The 19,917-nt window shown below is 36.6% G+C and overlaps 1 protein-coding gene across 36 annotated transcripts in view; it reads right to left on the minus strand.

The window, feature by feature from the left end:
- Positions 1-19,917, minus strand: part of LOC143238328 (protein phosphatase EYA1-like) — a 241,022-nt gene that overhangs the window by 82,478 nt on the left and 138,627 nt on the right. For 19 of the 36 annotated variants that reach the window (XR_013020530.1, XR_013020529.1, XM_076478438.1 and 16 more), the window contains one exon: positions 17,823-17,917. The exons of the other annotated variants lie outside the window; for them this stretch is intronic. The gene's annotated coding sequence lies outside the window, so the exon portion shown is untranslated. The remainder of the gene's footprint in view (positions 1-17,822; positions 17,918-19,917) is intronic. 36 annotated transcript variants of the gene reach the window in all.

Consider the following 19,917-nt stretch of genomic DNA (forward strand, 5'->3'; position numbering starts at 1 on the left):
AAACCAGTTTATTGGTCACCAAAGGAGAATCAAAGCCGGCAGTTATGAATATTACATCTTTTTATCACTAGACAGAAACAAAGAAACCAGTTAGAGCAAGTGGATGGTGATATAAATTATCCTCTAAGGGAGAGTGTAATATAAGAATGCATGTGTTGGGTTCTTTGGAACTCTGAGAATGCATGGAAACTGCAGTATATACATGGACACATGAAACATAATGCTAAGATTTGTCAGACGGAATATAAAAGTTTCTATAGGCTCAGACCTCAGAACAGAAGTTTTTATAAATTACCATTTCGTACATATTACAGACCAAAGTGTATTTTTAATCGACGTTAACAGTTTTAAACTAGACGTGTAATATTCTATATAACAGAAGAGTTAGAAAACTAAGCAACAGATAAACGCAGTAATGTATTTTATAAAACGTCGACTCAGTAGTTTGTTTGCATGTAATTAAACAAACTTTCACAATGGGCTATCTGTGCTGTGCTTCACGGGTATTAAAACCCTGGTTTTTAGCCTTATAAATCCGCAGACTTATCGCTGTGCCACTTAAAAGGTCGACCCAGTGAGTGGTGTTATACTAAATATAAATAAACGTATTGATTTCAACAAAAAAAATTAAAAAAACTTCTGGATTCAGTATCTAAAACTATCTACTTTCTTCTTTTGAAAGGCTTTCCTTGTATAATCTTTTACCTTCGATAAACAAAATAACAAATACTTGTGGCTGTTAACTGTATTGTTCCTATAGCAACCGATCGTCTTATCTATATGTGTCAACAAGTCTCATTTCGAAAAGTCTGTCTTATGAAAGGAAATCGAAATGCATTTCATAATAATATCTCCACTACGCATTACAAACTGCAGTCTCACTGACGTAATAGCATATTGCATATTTTGTTACTAGAGATATTACTTAATATGTTACAGCTTATAAACGGAATTATGAAATGATGTGGAATTTTTGGTAATTAATCAAGATAAAATATGACAATTATTTTGCTATACCATGTTTATTAGAGTAAGTCACAAAATTGGTTAAAGACGTTACTGTATCTCCTCTGGTCCTTCAAGCGATAAAGAGTAGGTTTAAGGATTTACAACAGTAAAATCCAAAAATATGAATTTAGAGAATACGATTTCCTACAAAAAGGTTTATGGATAAGATCTTAAAATCCGTGTCTTCAGTTGCGTTTCGGCGTGGTATGGTCAAGTGGATAAGACACTCGACTCGTAATCCGTGAATCGCGAGTTCAAATCCCCGTCACACCAAACATGCTCGCCCTTTCAACCGTGAGGGCGTTATAATGTTAGGTCAATCCCACTATTCGTTGGTAAAAGAGTAGCCAAAGAGTTGGCGGTGGGTGGTGAGGACTAGCTCCTTCACTCTAGTCTTACGCTGTTAAATTAGGGACGGCTAGCGCAGATAGCCCTCGTGTAGCTTTGCGCGAAATTCAAAAAACAAACAAACAATTACGTTTCCGCTAATGTAATTCTCCTTCAAACATTTATGCTACACATTTGTATGAATGTCGACGACACGATTTCATATACAGATATTTACAGGCAATATCCTTAAGCCTCCCGCTAGTACAGTGGCAAGTCTACGGATTTACAATGCTAAAATTAGCTGTTCGATTCCCCTCGGTGGGCTCAGCGGATAGTCTGATGTGGCTTTGCTATAAGAAAAACACACAATATCTTGAACCGCAACGACATGACGACATAGCTTCTAACTGATTCAATTCTCTTTGAAACATTCGTGCTACACGTTTAAGCATCTGTGATTATTATAAACCTATGGGTACACCGAACTGTTTTCCATTTGTCAGAATCGGTGGGTTAGTCGAAACCTTCGAATGCTGGTAGGTATTGTACAACCTTATCTACGTAAAAGCGAATAATTATTCTACCCATAAACATACACCCTCCTAACAATTTCGTCGATATTCAAAGTGGGAATAATGCAAATGAGACAGGTCATTTCTTAACTTTTGAGAATTAAAACTTTGATGGTATTCTAACTTTGTTATATATCAAAATATCAGTCAAATATATATGACTAACAAAAATGTGCAGAAGGTTGAAAAGGTTATATTAAAACGATCTTGAATATGTAAGTAATGTGATAACTACAACCAATATAAAATCTCGATGGAACTGGTTGTATCAAAACTACATTTAGTTTAGTTGGCGTTTCAAAAATTGTGCAATGCCAACTTAAAATGATCGCTTTATGGAACGGTACGAAACAACTCTTTCCGGTGCAATTTATTCGTATACACACCATAAAATGTGTTCAGATCGGGGATTTAGAATTTCCAACAGGGAAATATTCATTTACTCAGTGGCACTGAAAACAAAAAACATGAATTAATCTAAGGTACCAGAACCATTCAGAAAAAAACTATAACAAATTATACCCCGACTTTAGTGAATGAAGAGCAGCGAACTGTTAGAAGTGAGAAGTAATAAAAGACAGCAACAAAAACCGTCCATGTGGACCAGGCAACAGAATGCAACATAATCAAGAATAATTACCATCTGGAAAAATGACACAAGTCGTTTCTACGCAACTAGGTTCCCCACTGCTACAGCGGTAAGTCTACGGATTTACAACGCTAAAATTAGGGGTTCGATTTCCTTCGGTGGACTCAGCATATAGTCCGATGTAGCTTTGCTATAAGAAAACACTCACACTCACTCACCCACGCCACTAGAAAATGAAAAATAAAAGAGTCAAGTCAGTCAAGTCGTCAGATGCAGTATCTATGGATTTCTTTGCTATCGGACCTTTAAAATGGGTGCTAAACACCATCATCTCCTTATACAAGATGGTTTGGCCCGGCAAGGCCAGGTGGGTTATGGAGTTCGACTCGTAATCTGAGGGTCGCGGGTTCGAATCCCCGTCGCACTAAACATGCTCGCTCTTTCAGCCGTAGGGGCGTTATAATGTGACGGTCAATCCCACTGTTCGTTGGTAAAAGAGTAGCCCAAGAGTTGGCGGTGGGTGGTGGTAACTAGCTGTCTTCCCTCTAGTCTTATACTGCTAAATTAGAAACGGCTAGCCCAGCTAGCCCTTGAGTAGCTTTGCGCGAAATTCAAAACAAACCAAACCAGATGACTTATGGAAGTCTTGCAGGAAGGAGTGGGATGCTTCAAACATTATAGCATTATAACACGTCTTTTGCAATTTAAACAGTGTAGCAGGGCTTTCACAAAGATGCATGGTCGTCAGATATAAAGTAAGAACAGGCGTGGTAACACTGACTATAATGACGTGGTAAATCTCCAAAATCCTTTAAATGTAAGTACAAAATTATTGACGACTGTTTGGTTACTCCTGTACCAGTAAATAACGTCCCCATGGCTGCATGGACAAACATGTTGGGTGCAACGGGGATTCGAACCCACGACCCTCCAATTACGAGACGAGTATCCTTAACCATCTGGCTATGCCGGGCCTTCTCGTTTTTGTATTTAACTGTCGCGCATATTAAATACATCATGACTGGATATGACTAAAATTGTTTGAATAATTTGAATAACTTCTCTATACTCCAGTCACAGCGAGACTTAGGATACCAACTGTACTACTAAAAGTGAAAGTTTAAGAGACAAGTTTGGCAATACTTTAAGTTATATCATACTTGCCTCAAATTTATGTCGAGTTTTGTCTGATAAGCCTGGTAGCTAATAATGACAAAGGAAACAAAGCTAAATTGTTCTTCCTCTGGCATTTGCTTTAAAACTTCTCAGAAAATGCTTATTTGAAAGCACAAATGGATTAGGTCTGCGCCTTGCAGCTTCTGTGTCAAAAAATTCGGAGATTATTAGATAGAATTTAAGCTTATTAGTTCATTGTTAAAAAGTTACTATGGGAGTAGAGAGATAGTAAAAATGGAACAATACGCCCTCTAGTAGTGCAGCGATATGTCTGAGGACTCACGTTGCTAGAAATCGGGTTTCGATACCCGTGGTGGACAGAGCGCAGATAATCCTTTGTGTATCTCCTTGCTAAGTGACAAACAACGACAATATGGAACAGTGCTGTTACTTTCACTAAATATTACAATATCTATATTCAGTGCAAGAAAAAAAACAAAAATATGAAATTAAGTTGTATTAGATTAATATACTAATATACTTAGTTTGATCTTATGTTTATCTGTTCTTTTGTAGAGATTTTTAAGACATTATCCCCTCTTATTTACAATGAAAGAAATGAACGAAACGGTGAAAGGTTAGATAAAATAAAAATGAAAACATATATTTATAAAGTAAAAATAACTAAATAAAAACACACACACATACATACATATAAGTAGCAATATGCTGTCAACTATAACACTATAGGTTTTACATCTAGGGAAGGGAGTCCTACACCCTGACTTCAACAGACGTGAGATGTCTGTTTGCCTGACATAGGCAGTGAGAAACAGCGGCTGCGTGCGATCGATCTGATTCCAACTCCAAGTTAACGGTTGTCACTGCAGTGTGAACATTAAAGTACGAGTTCACACAACTTAAATCGTGAATGACGTACGTACCTCGAGGGAGAAGGGAAGAAGGGGAAATGCACGAAGGCGAGGAAAAGAAAGATAGGGAAGTGTTGAGAATATATAGTGGAACGTTCGGAGCCACAAAATTAAAATAGTCATCACTGGAAAACTATCGGATAAGAACAATAATATCATAATGTCACACAAACAATGTTACTGGAGAAAGCGTATAGCAAAGGCATCAAAATATTTTTAGCCATCGTTTATTTATGTCCAATACAGAACACAGTGAGAACAGAGACTGTCAGCTAGCCTGAAGATCATACACCATACAAACAGATTGGTTGTAAATTATACGATCCAACGATTAGCTCTGGCTCGAAACACCATCCCCGTCAAATAAAAATAAACTTAGCAAATGTTTAACCCATTCTTTAATTTTAGTTTGTTCAGTGCTCTTGTAAATATAAGCAGAGGTCTCGTTATTACAATCGATTTTAAAGTCCGGAGGCCTGTGTGGCTGAAATGTGAGCGGATGATCTTTGGATGAGGCGCTTCAAACCATCTACGCATTATACTCAGTAATTATGCCTCTCACAAGAATAGCAAAAATAGAGGATGATTCTGACTCAGACATAGACAGTTCCACCTGCTACTTTCACCGAGTTAAGTAAATAAACTTAATAAACCCTTCTTATAAACTTTTGAGCTACAGGCTTCCATAAAGAACATGATCCACGTGACTGAATGAATGAGGATGGTAAGAAATGGGTGCGTTTTAGAAAGCAGTCACAATAAATCTAAATGAGAGTCTCAAAAAACAGGCAAGATGGAAATAGAAAATTGAAGCCAATAAAGCATACGCTGCAATCAAGCAAGAAATGGACAATTGCTGTCAACAGTGTAATCCAATGGATGCAAAGTATATTAAACCAGTTTTGTAAACTGGCAAATATTATGAAAAGAATATCTGATAGATGTATGTTAAGGACTGAATGGTGAATCGTTTAAAACTGATGATGAAAATGGTAATGTGTGACGCACCTATGAGATAACACTGGTTTCTCTAAGACGGGCATGACAAGAATTAACGAGAGTTCAGCATGGAGCTGACTCACAGTATTATTGAATGAACGCGAGTTCAGCATGGAGCTGACTCACAGTATTAGTGAATGAACGCGAGTTCAGCATGGAGCTGACTCACAGTGTTAGTGAATGAACGCGAGTTCAGCATGGAGCTGACTCACAGTGTTAGTGAATGAACGCGAGTTCAGCATGGAGCTGACTCACAGTGTTAGTGAATGAACGCGAGTTCAGCATGGAGCTGACTCACAGTGTTAGTGAATGAACGCGAGTTCAGCATGGAGCTGACTCACAGTGTTAGTGAATGAACGCGAGTTCAGCATGGAGCTGACTCACAGTGTTAGTGAATGAACGCGAGTTCAGCATGGAGCTGACTCACAGTGTTAGTGAATGAACGCGAGTTCAGCATGGAGCTGACTCACAGTGTTAGTGAATGAACGCGAGTTCAGCATGGAGCTGACTCACAGTGTTAGTGAATGAACGCGAGTTCAGCATGGAGCTGACTCACAGTGTTAGTGAATGAACGCGAGTTCAGCATGGAGCTGACTCACAGTGTTAGTGAATGAACGCGAGTTCAGCATGGAGCTGACTCACAGTGTTAGTGAATGAACGCGAGTTCAGCATGGAGCTGACTCACAGTGTTAGTGAATGAACGCGAGTTCAGCATGGAGCTGACTCACAGTATTAGTGAATGAACGCGAATTCAGCATGGAGCTGACTCACAGTATTAGTGAATGAACGCGAGTTCAGCATGGAGCTGACTCACAGTGTTAGTGAATGAACGCGAGTTCAGCATGGAGCTGACTCACAGTGTTAGTGAATTAACGCGAGTTCAGCATGGAGCTGACTCACAGTGTTAGTGAATTAACGCGAGTTCAGCATGGAGCTGACTCACAGTGTTAGTGAATGAACGCGAGTTCAGCATGGAGCTGACTCACAGTGTTAGTGAATTAACGCGAGTTCAGCATGGAGCTGACTCACAGTGTTAGTGAATTAACGCGAGTTCAGCATGGAGCTGACTCACAGTGTTAGTGAATTAACGCGAGTTCAGCATGGAGCTGACTCACAGTATTAGTGAATTAACGCGAGTTCAGCATGGAGCTGACTCACAGTGTTAGTGAATTAACGCGAGTTCAGCATGGAGCTGACTCAGTGTTAGTGAATTAACGCGAGTTCAGCATGGAGCTGACTCACAGTGTTAGTGAATTAACGCGAGTTCAGCATGGAGCTGACTCACAGTGTTAGTGAATTAACGCGAGTTCAGCATGGAGCTGACTCACAGTGTTAGTGAATTAACGCGAGTTCAGCATGGAGCTGACTCACAGTGTTAGTGAATTAACGAGATTTCAGCATGGAGCTGACTCACAGTGTTAGTGAATTAACGAGATTTCAGCATGGAGCTGACTCACAGTGTTAGTGAATTAACGAGATTTCAGCATGGAGCTGACTCACAGTATTAGTGAATTGGAGATAATTCTTCGAGCAATAAAGAGGTGTTCTGCACCAGATTCTTAAAACTCTTCCCCATTCCCCATGGATGAGAAAACAAACCTATCTGAAAATATTAAAATGTCATTGATGGAGAAAGGAATAGAAAAGAGCTTCAGCGAATGCTCAATATCATTATTGTCAATAAGCATCTTACACTGACAGGATGTAGAGTAATAGCAATGTCAAACAAAGTTTATAGAAAAGGTAGCATCAAAACGAATAGTGAGAATCCTAAAGAATAGAAATTGTCAGCCTAATAACATGGAAGGAGCAAGATAACAGATAACCATAACCTCAACTGTCAGTCACACACAGCATCCAGTGGTGTAGGAAGACGTCATAACACGTTGGGTTGTTTGACCTACAAGGTTTCTGTAGGTCAGTTACGATTTCACGAATTGACATCTAAAATTGTTAGAATATTCAAAGATTTTATTTGGATATAAGCATAAAACAATGAGTATCTATATGTATAGGTGTTTAAGGAACTATCATGAATAAAACATGAAATGCTTATCAAATTACTCAAAGTTATTCAAGTTTCATATATACAACTTCTATGAAATCCAAATAGTTTTGCTTTCCAAAATGAATGTGTTATCACTAAAATGAATTCGTCCTCCGCTGGAATTTACATTAAAATCAGGAATTCGATTGCAATCGATAAACACAGCAGATAGCATAATATGATTTTATATTAAAAACACAGAGAGTGAATTAATTTGTTTGTTTTTTAGCACAAAAACTACACAATGAGTTGCCCATGTTATGCCCATCGTGATGACCAAACCACAATGTTAGCGTTATTAGGCCTCAAGCTTACCACTGGAGCAATGTAAGACAGACAGCACAAAAGGAATTATTTGTTACATCTTTTTCCAAGTTTATAATATATTTTTTAAGAGAGTTTGTTAGGGGTGATACAATATCAATATTGCAAAGCACAACCCACAAATACATGAGTGCTAAACACGAGTTTAAAGGTATATTTCTATTCAGCCCTTGAAATAAACGTGGAAGTTTTAAAAAGATTGTTTTTGCGCTACGTGAATTGGCAAATGGACGGATCATTTATTTATTCAAAATCGTGGATATCATGTGTAACATGCCAAGGATCCTCATTCATTCTCAATAAACGACACTATTTATATAATCTTATATTTTATCGCTTAATAACAAAATTTAATATATAATGCTAAAGAATAAACATCAAAACCTACACCAATTTATTCCACACATTAGATTATAAAAGATATTGTTTATTTTTATGGCAAATGTACTAAAACTAACCGCCGCCATCCCTAATTTTAAACTACTGATATGAGGAAATACAACCCAGTCAGTAGCTCTATACCACCTGCCCCCAGATTAAAGAGCGGAGAAGGTTTTGTGATATCACATGGATTCGAATTCTGCTCTCAAATCCAGAGCTCAGGCACAGGACCAACCCATATCCTAGGTAATGTAGGTAAATATATGACTCTAGGCGATTACTAGCCATTTCAAACGCAATGCCATCGGGAGGAACTACATGTCTGGAGGTTAACATAAAGCCTCTTGAAGAGCAATATTCATATAGTTAAATAAGTTTTATTTTTCAAACATAGTTTATTAGTAAAAAACCATTATATACGTCACAGTGAAATAAATTATCAACAAACACACAAAAAAGAACTTTTTGAAGTTCTGTTTTGCGTTAAGTCGATCTAATTAATGCACGAGTACAGTTAGGACGTTCCAGCTTTCAGATTAAAACAAATTCACTGTTACCTTATAAAAGTTCTAGGTGTAAAAGAGCAAGTGTATTTTGTTTGTATCTTTTCAGTTTTGTGTAAAGCTACACGAGGGCTATCTGCGTTAGCCGTCCCTAATTTAGTAGTAAACAAAAATCTAGAGAATGCCACCCACCGCCAACTCTTGGACTATTTTTTTTAGCCAACGAACAGTGGGTTTGATTTGGTTTGGTTTTAATTTCACGCAAAACTATACAAGGGCTATCTGCGCTAGTCGTCCCTAATTCAGCAGTGTAAAATTAAAGGAAAGGCAACAAGTCATCACCACCCACCGCCAACTCTTGGGCTACTCTTTTACCAACGAATAGTGGGATTGACCGATATTATAACGCCTCCACAGCTGAAAGGGCTAACATGTTTGGTGCGACGGTGATTTGAACCAACGACCCTCAGATTACGATTCGAGCGCCCTAACCACCTTGCCATGTTGGGCCATTTACAGCGGAAAACTGAAAATAAAATTATTTGTCAACCGTGCTGGTGACGGTAAAAAGATATTAATAATTGCTTTCACTCGATGTGATAAATTAAGTAAAAATGAACAGTACTGATGCATCTGTAAGAAAAAATGAAATCGTTAAGCAGGAAAATAAATATGCCTGTATCCAGTGGACTGTTAAAATAAATATGGCTGTATCCAGTGGACTGTTAAAATAAAAAACGTAGATAAAACGTTTCAGACTGGTGTTGGCTCTTTGAAAGCACAAAAACAGCTTTCACGATCCACAGTATCTATAACTCCCAGAAAGGATTATATGAATCCAGAAGTATCACCATCTATGTGAAAGCCGCAACATAATTATATGTTCAAGATGATATTGGATACAACAGACAATAGCAAACAACACCGTTCATGCCATACGAAAGTAAGCTCCACGGCTGAATTAGCACGAGTCGAATCGCATTTATCGGTTTCTCAACAGAATTCCCTTAGAAATTTAAAACATTGTATTGTTGCGTCTAAGATACAAACTACATATGATATTAAATTATTTGCTACGGCAGGAAGCAAAAAGACACTTATAGTTTAACATACCATTATTTCTCTGTACGCTTTTATGTTAAACAGCTCTTGTTTAGAACTCAATATACTTGAGTTTGCAGGAAATAAATCCAATCTCGGCGTTAAAAAGAAATACTTGCGTTTCTAAGATTTTCGTCGTTTGAATTATTCCAATATAAATGTGGAAATCAAAGCTGATATAAGATAATGATTTGTTGTTCACATGTGTTCTCTGTACGTATCTATACAGCATTAGTGTTAGAAATAAAATTAATTGGATTAGTAAATGAACAAATACGTGACTCCCTTCCTGTCAGACAGTAACACGTATCTTAAGACAATACTTCCGATGGTTAGCTTGCACTAACGAGTACTTTTATTTTTTCGGATGATGTCATCGCTGATCGTCCCAAATTCCTAAAGATAAACCAGAGATCAAGCAACTAGTCAATAGCACCCATAACCAGCTCTTGGGCTAAACAGCGGGATACACTAATCAAACAGTAGGATTTGACCGCCACTTTTATAACGCACCCCCAGCCATGAAAATGTGGATTGCGGTTCTCCACAAAGGACGCGTACCATAGATATTCGGATTTACAATATGGCACACTAACAAGTTGGCCACGCTCGGCCTACACCGACGAGATGATCAGACGCTTATTAAGACATGAATATTCATACTTGAAACTTTTCCATAACCATATATTGGTCTCATGAACTTTCACGTAACAATAGAAACACAGAATCTGTGTCCATAATTAGAAGTTTGATCAGTATATGCTAAACCACGAATTACATGCGGACTACAAAAGATTTTTAAACACCTTTGTCTTAAGTCCACGTGCACCCGATTTCACAAACCTCCATTATTCTGTTGGCCACACAGCCCCCTACTAAGAGACAAATAAATGGAAGCAAAACTGACGTCAACATTTTCATTAGTCCCACTAATTGATGTTGGGGACCATTATGTATTACACATAGAAAATTAATCATTTTCACCGAACGTTCCGTTTTGCTTCTTAATGGATATTGTGAAAAGCAAAAAGAAAATCATCCATTCCTAGTAAAAGTATATAAAACAGAAGTTGGCAAATTGAGTCTTAACAATAACGTAATTCGATAATATTTATAACGAAAGAATGCATTTCTTAACGTTTTGCTCTACTGACTGTGGGTATCAAAACTCGATTTTTGGCGTTATAAGCCCTCAGACATGCCGTTAGACCATCGATGAGGAAAGGCACATTATTAACATAAACATACATTTTGCTCCAGGATCTTAAGGGTTATAATCCATTACAGATTTACGATAATGTTATATCTAAAAACTTAAAGATATGTTACATCATTCGTACATACTCTGGGAAACTCTGGTTTACCTTTATATTTTCTTAAGAGGACAACAGCTTGCTTATCATCGATACTGCTAATTGGTGGTATCAATATTGTCAAAATTATGTCGATTCTTCTAATTGGTGGTATGAATATTGTCAAAATTATGTCGATACTTCTAATTGGTGGTATTAATATTGTCAAAATACGTTCACTCTTTTCTCCCTCTTTTTCTTTTTGATTTTTTTATTGTTGTTTTGTTTGTAATTAAGCACGAAGTTACACAACGGACTATTTTGTGCTCTGGCCACCATGTGTTTCTTTTTTGAACCATGAAAATCTGAAGAAAGTATTAATGAATTATTGAATACATTCTTGTTAATTATTTTTTTAAGTTATGTAAAAAGCCACTCCTTTGTTTTCGTTATTTCACCTATTTTTGTTTTCTCTTCCATTACAGAATCAACTCTTCCTTTTAAATCAACCTTACACTGTTAACAAAACGTCGGGTCCACTGCCACAAATTACGGAAAGTGTGTAATATTTTATTCCCCTAGCGGGTAAAACAGTACATCGCGAACGAAGCATATTTAAATTCTGGACCTAACTGTCGATTTTTAGCGTCTATATTAAGATACTTGGAAACGTATAACAACTATAAGATAGTGATTTTAAAAAATATATGGTATCAATAAGCATTAAAATATAATTGTAAGATAAGTACCTCTAAGGCAATGGTTCCCAACCAGGGACGCTCGCACCCCTTGGGTGTGTGAGATAGCGTTCCAGGGGGTGCGAGATAACATTTATTTTGGCCACCTTCACCTTTGTTCTTAAATAAATAATAACTGTGATGGGTGCGAGAACACATTAAAATTTTTTAGGGGTGCGGGGCATAAAAAAGGTTGGGAACCACTGCTCTAAGGGCTTCAATAAACCTTCAAAGAGACTCTTCAATACTTTTCTATCAACAAAACCCGTTTCGAGCGGTCCCCCGTTAGTACAGCGGTATGTCTCCAAATTTACAATGGTAAAAGGAGGGGTTCGATTCCCCTCGGTGGGCTCAGCAGATAGCCCATGTGGCTTTGCTCTAAGAAAACACACACCTTTCGGGTATGAAACATATGTCAAAAGTTTATTTTTATTTGTCAGATATTTGTCTTTTACTGGAACGGAGGTAATATACTTTAAAATTAAAATGATAAATCAGTAAATTTTCATCGTAGAAACTTTCGCCATTCTAGCTAGTCCTAGTAATTTATTTATACGAAAGACTATCTACCATTTTCTGCGCACAATTCAAGGTCAGCTAATAGATGGCGCTACTATACTTGATTGGAACATCAATACCCGATGTTGAAATATTTCTAGTTGTGCTTAGTTCAGTGAGAAATACTTTAGATATACATTAAAAATTGTTTAAAGTCATGCAACAGTAAAACAACCATTTCATTTTTTTTGTAATTTTGCTGCGAGTATGGTTGTCGTCAGTCAAAATAAAACAAGCGAACACCGTTTCATTTCAGTATGTTTTCTTTTCGACATGATGTGTAATTCATTGTCCCGCGCTAGTACAACGGTAAGTCTATTGGTTTACAAGGTTGAAATTAGGAGTTCGATTCCCCTCGGTAAACTCAGCAGATATCCCGATGTGACTTTGTCATAAGAAAACACACACACACACACACGCGCGCTTAATTCATTAAAGGAGTAATTGCGACCGGAAATGATCAAGAATGTTCCTCTAAGTCATAGATATTTAAATACTAAATAACAGCTGTTTCACAAAATATCCTGTTAATACACTCGCTGCAAAACTGTTAAACACATAATCGTTACAAAATAATTATAACCCTTGGATCCGCTTACGAGCTAGCATACATATTTTCTAGAAAGAAAGGAAATAATGACACAGAAAAAGTACGAAAGTAATAGAAATATAAGGTCACAATGGTTTCCATTTACTTTAGGGCTAACTTGTGGAGAAAGTTCTCATTATTAAAAGTCTAATCACACTAAAAAGAAAAACTTTACAAAGGACTCATAAAGTGACCATGATTCACATATAAATAGAATATGATGAACCACAATAACCAAGATGCAAAATCAGCTTTGTCAAAAGTTCATTTACAAGTGTAGACTAAATAACCAGTCATTTATAACTCACATCACGATGGTTTAGATGACATAAATTAAGTGGGCGACTGACATGATTTTATAACATTCTGTTTGTATGATTTTGTCTAGCCATGGCTGTAACATAAATTCCAATTATATATTGTTCTGTACAGTGTACTTACTGACAGCATATGGCCGATACAAGTTGGTCTCTTGCGTTGAATATAATTCATGTGAAAACTGTCACAAAATGCCCTAATGAGCTTTCTTCCGTTTCTAATTAGCAGCATGAATGAAACGACTGAAGTCATCATTTGTTTTGTACAATGATTCTTCTTCCTTGCAGTATTCTGCACCCTGATACATACTTTATTGAAATCAATCTCATTTCGTTAAAACAGGGATAATATAATCAATACCAGTTTGGGTTTAAAGCGACTGATACGTCTTGTAATACGGCTTTGAAACAATGTACTACATTCAAACTTTACTCAATAAAACTTGCACATCTCAACGTGCATCAAGTGAGGTGTCGCTCCTGTAAAAGAAGTCGTTTCTGAGATTATCATTTTAAAGTACGCGAGTTTTAACAAAACTACTGCGTTTCGTATTATTTCCATTGTCCAATAGTTTTTGTGTTCTTTTTCTACTCCAGTGGTTTGAGTCTATATAACCTCAATATGGCTTGTAATTTTGTAATATCTGCATATTAAAAAGAAAGACTCGTATGACTGATGCTCTGCATGCTGTCAAGCTTTCTCAATTTCTACCTCAAAAAGGGGAGGAAGAAACGCTAAATATTAAACAAAGCTAAGTATAGTGTCTCTCCCTTACCCTAATATCTTTAGTGATGTATAAAAAATTGGATGTTGTATTGAAATAAGATTATTTGTTTATTATTAAACAAACACAAAGCTACACAAAGGACTATCTGTGGCCTGCACACTACGAGTATCGTGATGCTGTGCCATTGGAGGGAGGTAACAGAAAGTCTGGAAATAATAAAATTACATACGGTAATAATGCTTGTAATAAAATTATATTTCAGTTTTAGAGCATCTGTACCCTTCATATGTGGCCGAATAATAAACCCACAGAAAAAAAAACCCTCCCGTTGACATTTACTCAGGGGCGTACCTAAAGTATTTGGCTCCCGGGGCTGATCCTTTTTTCCGCACCCCTATAAATAATTTTAAAATTTACACACACACAGAAATATATTCTGTTTGCAAGTATATTTTAAATAGTGCAGTACTGCATTTTATTTTACACAAAAACACAGGAAATCCACTCTGAACGCTCAGCCATTTCTTCAAAAGGTACACAGAAAAGATTCATAGTCTCCGTTTTCGAATCACAATTTCTACAAATTGATCAATAACCTCATCAAAATTCCCCTTCTTTGCATATTCGTGTTCAATTGAAAGTAAAGCCAGATTTGTCAATCTTGTCTGACTTATGTTCGAGTGAAAGGATTTTTTTTTTATCAAGTTCAGTTTGGAAAAAACTTTTCACATGAAGCAATAGACACACAAACAGTCAAGAATCTCAAACTCAGTGACAAGCTTGACAGTGATTTACAAAATTCTAATTTCTCAATAAACTCCAAAAACTGCAATAGTATCTATTTCTCTGCCTCTTCAACGCTGATTTTGACAGCTTCCAAATGTCTCCGAAATCGTCCAATTTGCACACTGATATATTTCTTCATCAGCGAATTCATCGAAAATCTGAGTCACATTTGAAATACACTTCCAAAGTTTTCTTCTGTTGCAAAAATTGACAGAATATGATCCATTGCCCTTGACGAAAACGACCAAAATATTAAAACACAACTTTTTTTAGTTCCTCTGTCAATGTGAGACCAGCATCCTTCTGGCATCTTTTTTTCGAAGCCTTTACTCTCCCCTCTTCTATCGATAGAAATATCCATTTCTTCACACTTTGTAATTGCATAAAGAATGGTCCTCTCCAAAGTTTCATTGCGCTGATCTTCAAGAACTAGTTTTAGAGCTTGGAGTTTCCCAATGCATTTTTCAAGGCTGATTCCAAATTTTGCAAATACTTTTGGGTAAGACTGATTTTTTTTTCCAGGACTTCACACCAGAAAGATAGGTAACTCCAAAAAGAGAAATCACATACAGTAAACAGCAAAATCTGAGTGATCCACTTTTGTCCACATTTTCTTGGGGATCGCAAGAGTTGATGTCAGCTTCTCCAAATTTGCCGTCACTGGATTCACAGCGTCATGATTAACAATCTATATGGTCTGGGAAAATCTTTTGATTGTCATGCCTACATTCTCCATCAGCATTTCCCACCGATGAGATGAGATTGAAAAGAAGGAATAGACCCTCTTCCAAGATTCCGCAAAAAAGTCACGAATACATTTTCCAAATGAGTGCACTCTGCAACGGTTCAGAGATTGATTTGCACAAGGCACGAACAAAGCCTTGGGGTTAATCTCTCTGATCTTTGATTGAACATCACCATAAATCGCAGCCATAGTTGCAGCGTTGCCATGTCCTTGACCACAGGTTTATGTCCAGTCCATCCCTCTCCCGATGTCTCAGGGTTCCCTCAATGAACTCGGAAGCAGTCTTTCGGGCAATAGGAAAGAAAGCCAAGAATTATTCCTTTACTTTAACTTTGTCACATTCAATATGGACATATCTGAAAACTTCACATATCTGATTAGTGTGGGATACATCAGAAGTGCTGTGAAAAAGAATCCCAAAATAATTTCCTTTTTTGATACCAGCCACTATTTTCTCTTTGACGTAGTTACTCGTTCTGAATCTTTATAGATAAATATGAAGCTACTTTTCTCTCAAATGGGATAGAATGCTTAATTCTTCCAAAATGTTCTTTCAAAACTGGATCATAATTTGACAGCAACTCTTCCAATTCCATGTAGTTTCCTTTATTTGCTGATGACATGTCCTTTTTGTGAACACGAAAAGGGAGATTCTGGTGAGCCAGAAACAAAGCTACGTCCAAGAGGCGATGTGAAATATCCCCCCCCCATTCTTTATATCCTTTACCAATGCTGCTTGGTAAACTTAATTGTTGGTTTTTTTTTAGATTAAACCCTGTTCTCAAGATCAGGCATGATAGATGCTGATCATAGTCAGAATCTTTGGGTTTAGCTTCCACCATAGTTGAAACTCAATAACAAAACTGGACATTCCAATTCCTTTGTCATTAAGAGTAAACAGTCTGCAGCAAAATTCTTTTGATGAAGAAAATACCGTCCATATTCTCAAAACTTTCTCCCCATTTGGCAGAGCCTCATAGAACCATGCAGTGGTCAGCTGACAACTCTTCCCTTTGGATTTCTCTCCTTCTCTTTGAACTGCACTAAAAGGTCTATCTTTATTTTGGAAGAGTTCACTTCCCCTCTTATTAAGATAAACTCTTAAGTAATTTGGAACCATGATTAGCCAAGCAGCGACATCAGAATAAATTGAAAATCTATCGATCTCTTCTTCTTCAGAGTCTTTCTTCTGCTGGTGTTTCCTTCTTCAACAGTTTCACTGCTTTTAGAAGATTTATCACCATTGTCCAATTCTTGCTATCTCTCAATTGAATTATCTTGTAAAGATACTTAAACTAAGATGATTTGACTAAGGCAATAATCATTAGTACTAATTAAGTGTGGAATAGTACTATAGTTGTTGATGTAATTCTGAAATGATGTTTACTATATTAAGCATGTAAGCACTGACACATCTTCATACAGGCACATTTTTATTTTCTTACTTTGTAGAATTCTTCATTTGGTTTGAAAATTTGTACTGATATTTCAGCTTTCCCGATGGCACCCTCATCCTGACTGTCAACTAGGGTGGACCTCTCCCTCGCACCCCCCTTACGCCACTGCATTTATTCCTAGCTTATCGACTATAGAACATTCAGTCGTAACTGTCAATGAATAACGAGACATTTTTTTGGTTTGTTGCTTCTAGTTGTTGATCGTCATAAGTAATAACTGGGTGTGTTCAATAACATCAGATGACATCATATGTTTCTGAAGACGTTGGTCCTGTTTCATTATATCAGGTGAAAAACAGTCAGTATTATCAATGATATGCACTAAGACGTCACGCATTTAATGATTGAAAGTGCACGTGTGGCTGTTCTTGGAATGTGTTTGACAAATGGTGTATCATTGGTGTGTACTGCAGACCCGACCATTTGTTCATTCATGGTGCACGTGTGGCTGTTCTTGATATGTATATGATAAATGGTATACCACTGACATGTACCGAAACATGTTTCACTTCGCATTTGACAATGCATATGTGGCTATTCCTTGTGTTTGTTTTATGCAACTATATGTAAGAGTTATGGTCTTTAACTATTGAATTATTAATGCGAATGCAAGGGTTCCCCTTGTGTTATTACAGAGTTTTATCAAGATAATCTTATATGAACATATGTTACACATTTTTTTCACATCAAAGATAAAATTGAAAAGAGAACCTGTGACGTAGAAGCTTAATGCTTTCTTTGATTGGTCTTATCTTCTGATGTGGACTGCAGTTTCGCTTATTCAAGGCTCATCAGCACAGATTGGGCTAGGAAACCAAAGAAATACAGTCAGGCCTCTTATACTAGTGCTTCGTATATAACAAACACTTATGGATTGTTCTTTAAGATCCTTTTGGAATCACCAATAAAATGACCTAAAATAATTTAGGTGTAAATAATGTTACAACTTGTGCCTAAATCATTATTCCATAACACAAATTGGACCAAAGGTAAACTTGAAAATATTTTGGCACGGGTCGTAACATTATTCACACGCCTACATAATTTTAGGTTGCCTTATTGGTAATTGAAAATACCCCCTTCCCCATAAATGCTAAGCATTCTTAGTTTATTTTGATAAATGTTTGTTTTCTGGCTTTTCTTAACGTGTAAAACACAGTTGCAGGATATTCTGTGAACCTCAATGGGGAAAAAAAAAAAAAGAGCAAATGAAGTTTTATAGGCTATAAAAGTTTCTCAAAATACAGAACGTACAGCTGTTATAACAACAATACCACAGAGAAGTATAGCTGTAGAAAATGGCGTTCTCTATTAAAGTTTTAATATACTATCCTTTATGGAAGCAAGGGTGTAGCGTACATTGAAAACCCGAAGGCTAATCTGTGAAAGGTTTAATATAAACAAGAAGAAATAAAAAGATTTTACTCGCTGCTTCCATAAGGGATAACTACCAACTAGCTCCCAAACCCATCGCAGAATTAATTTTCCACAAATAATCCCTTTGATAAACAATAATCCATCAAGAATCCAGTTCTTTTTAAAGATCACAAACTGGAAATAAAAATTGTACACTCACTTATAAACAGTAACTTTACAGCCAAACACAATTTATTTAATTGTTGGCTCAGTTCCTAGTCATTTAACAAAACAGTGAGTAAACATAAAATATATCAACAGATGCAACAACAAGAATATCAAATACAATATTATAAAAATACATTAACGAAATAAAATCCATTTTGTGGGTTTATATAAACAAATGTTTCTCAGTAACAACTGAATACATTATCTCTTGTACGAGTCAACTCTCTTTTCCTCTTCTAACCAAACCCAAGAAAGTTTACTGATGTATAAAGATACTAGTAGGAATTTCCAGAATGAGAAATCCTTCCAAGAGACATGTGAAACCTAAGAGTGACAACATTATGATAAATACTGAGAACCCTAATATTTCACGTACTGTTAAAAGCAAAACCATGGAAGAGTTCAGTTCACCGAATATCTGCTTTTTTTTTTATTCTTTTCTTTCATTTTTGAGTTTTACTCTGTGGTTATTTAAACGTGGCGTGTGTTAGATACCTAAAATGATGAATGGAAAAAAAAAGACCAAGTTATCACCCAAATCTCTTTTAGTTAAGTTGTACATTCCTAGCGAATTAGAGCATGGCGTGCGTTAATGATACCTTAAATGATGAATGAGAAACAGGCCAAGTTACCACCTGAATCTTATTGTTGAAGTTGTAAATTCCTAGCGAATTAGAACAAACGCGTTATTATACCAACAAATGAAATCTCTAGAGCAAATTATCAACTCGGATGAATGGCATTCGACCCTCAAAAGATATTCGTATGCGAGTTCTTATTGGTCGATTCCTACAAAATGTAAAATTCTTGTGAATATTGTTCTATTGTACACTCCTGAGAACCAGCTCTAAAACAAATGGTTTTCGATCTCTTCTGAGCTTCATAATAAAATCCTCAATGATGACGAATATGAAAATAAAGGATGAAACAATTTCATCCTTTTTGTTTTTTTTAATCATATCTTGAAACCTGGATTATTAATCTTCTATTTAATTTGAAGACGTGAGGAAACTAAAAATAAATACACACGTACATACATCATAGTGTCATCAACCACCATGGGAACGAGACTATCACGACCCAGGGGCTGAAGATCCCACCATATGTCCCATCCTAGGCTCAGAATACTTCCAAGATAGTTACGACGCGAGAAAATCACTTCCGTCATAAAACCCATCCAACAAATCTTGATATGTCTAGATGTGTGTTTTGGCTTTTTTTT

This window comes from Tachypleus tridentatus, chromosome 13 (assembly GCF_004210375.1).
Source record: "Tachypleus tridentatus isolate NWPU-2018 chromosome 13, ASM421037v1, whole genome shotgun sequence".
In the NCBI taxonomy this organism is placed as follows: Eukaryota; Metazoa; Arthropoda; class Merostomata; order Xiphosura; family Limulidae; genus Tachypleus; species Tachypleus tridentatus.